The sequence below is a fragment of the Panthera pardus genome, unplaced genomic scaffold, assembly GCF_024362965.1.
Source record: "Panthera pardus isolate Hobbes unplaced genomic scaffold, ASM2436296v1 HiC_scaffold_27, whole genome shotgun sequence".
NCBI lineage: Eukaryota > Metazoa > Chordata > Mammalia > Carnivora > Felidae > Panthera > Panthera pardus.
In genome coordinates, this window is record NW_026526843.1 from 14,033,416 (window position 1) to 14,036,096 (window position 2,681).

Consider the following 2,681-nt stretch of genomic DNA (forward strand, 5'->3'; position numbering starts at 1 on the left):
AAATCTAAGTTGAATTTCATTTTCCCTCAGAACTTTGAAGGCATTCACATCTTCATTAGCACCTGGTGTTGCTTGGGAGAAATCTAATGACATCTGATGCCTTTCCTTTGTGATGTGACCTTTACTGTCCTCTCTTAATTTGTCCCCATGTAGTCAAATTTCACCATGAGCTCTCTTCCTCCCTGGCTGCTTGAGGCTCAGCCGCCATCATGAATGACACAGTAACTATCTGGACCAGGAAGTTCATGACCAACTGACTACTTCGGCGGAAACAGATGGTCATTGATGTTCTTCACCCCAGAAAGGCAACAATACCTAAGACAGAAATTCGGGAAAAACTAACCAAAATGTACAAGACCACACCAGATGTCATCTTTGTGTTTGGATTCGGAACCCATTTTGGAGGTGATAAGTCAACTGGTTTTGGCAGGATTTATGATTCCTTGGATTATAGAAAGAAAAACGAACCCAAACATAGACTTGCAAGACATGGCCTGTATGAGAAGAAAGAGACATCAAGAAAACAGTGAAAGGAACACAAGAACAGAATGAAGAAAGTTGAGAACTTCAAAAGCCAATTTTGGTGCTGGCAAAAAGAAGTGAAGTATCTAGCAGTGAGCTGGAGACTGGACAACAGAAGGAGTAAAGATTCTGCAGTGACTGGGTGGTGATTGTGCAGATTTTTCATGACAGGATTAATCAACTAAGAACTTCCATGGGTCTGGTTGTTTGGAAAAAAAAAAACCTGTCACCATGAAGCTTCGTATGGGTCTTTCTTTCATTTGCTGGTTGTTCAAATGGCCCTTTCAATCTGGAGACTTAAGCCCGAGCAGTTAAGAAAATGTTTTGGATAATTTCTGTCTTTCCATTTTTTATGTTGTCTCTTCACGGAACTCCTAATACTTGGATATTGGACTAACTGGACCGATTCTTATGTTTTCTTTGCTATTTCTCATGTCTTCGTGTATTTGTATTAACTTCTGGGAGAATCCTTAGAATTACCTCCAATTCTTCTGTTGAATTTGATTTTTGAGATTTGTTACCACATTTTCAAGATCTTTCCTTCATGCTGTTCCTTTTAATAGCAACTTCTTGTTTTATGAAAGCATTTAATAAAAAATAGCTCTGTATTTATGCAGCTGCTGCTTCTTTTGTTTATTTCTTTGTTCATTTGTTTTACTTTTTTAAGATTCCTCATATAAGTGAAGGCATATGGTATTCGTCTTTGTCTGACTTATTTTACCTAGCATAATACCCTCTGGGTCCATCCATGTTGTTGCAAATGGCAAGACCTTATTATTTTTGTGGATGAGTAATATTTCATTATATCTACATACCATTTTTTCTTTATCCATTCATCTATTGATGGACACTTAGGTTGCTTCTATACCTTGTATACAATTGTAAACAACGAGGGGAGGTAGGTGGGAAATAGGCAAAATAGGTAAAGAGGATGAAGAGGTACAAACGTCCACTTATAAAATAAATAAGTCATGGAGATGAAAGTATAGCATAGGGAACATAGTCAATATCGTCATAACATATGGTGACAGATGGTGACAACACTTACCGTGGTGAGCACTGTGTAACGTACAGAATTTTCAGAACACCATGTTGTACAACTGAAAGTAACATAACATTGTAGGTCAACTATACTTCACTAATAACAATTTAAAAATTAGGGGCACCTGGCTGGCTCAGTCAGCAGAACATACAACTCCTGGTCTTGGGGTTGTGAGTTCAAACCCCATGTTGGGTATAGAGATTTCCTAAAAAAATTAAGAAAAATAAATCTTTTAAGATCCCCCCCCCAAAAAAACCTCATCATATACCATCTTTTATGTGCCAGACCCTGTGTTAAATATTTCACACAAATTGTTAAATATTTCTTCCAAATTGTAAGAAAGGTACAATTACTATCTCTATCTTAGAGATATGGAACAGAGACTAGAAGAAGAGGTCCAAATAAATATCCTCAGTAAATAAAACAGTGCAAACATACTGGAACACAGTATGTGTGGATAAGACTATGACCTCTGGAAATACATGGCCTGGTTTTAAAAACTGGCTCCATCAACGATGAAACTTCTACAGATGGGGGTGGGGATGGAAGTGAACGCTCAGGCATGTAGATTTTCTTCTACGCATCACCTCTCCTCCACCTGCTTTCTGTCTCTCCAAAATGTGTTGAAAATGCCTGCCTGCTGATATTCCCTGTGTTGGTGTCTTTGTTCTCGGGCATTTGCGTTTGTATTTTGAAAATTCCTGGGGCACCTGGGTGGCTCAGTCGGTTCTGGGTGGCTCAGTCGGTTGAGCGTCGGACTTCGGCTCAGGTCATGATCTCGCGGTCTGTGAGTTCGAGCCCCGCGTCGGGCTCTGGGCTGGCAGCTCAGAGCCTGGAGCCTGCCTCATATTCTGGGTCTCCCTCTCTCTCTCTCTGCCCTCTCCCGCTCATGCTGTCTTTCTCTGTCTCTCAAAAATAAAATAAACACTAAAAAAATAATAATAAAATAAAATAAAATAAAATTCCTTTACTATGATCTTAATGTGGTTAATCTAACATCTTCCTCTGTAAGTCCACACTGAGTGCTTCTTTTTAATTTCATTTCATATAACTGACTTGTTTCCCTTAAAATTGCTTATGATTCTTTTCATAAGTGGTTTTCATAAATCATACTTTT

At 38.8% G+C, this 2,681-nt stretch overlaps 1 pseudogene; it reads left to right on the top strand.

Annotated features, from left to right (window-relative positions):
* Positions 1–209: 209 nt before the first annotated feature.
* LOC109250445 (40S ribosomal protein S24-like) lies at positions 210–603 on the top strand (annotated as a pseudogene).
* Positions 604–2,681: the final 2,078 nt, after the last annotated feature.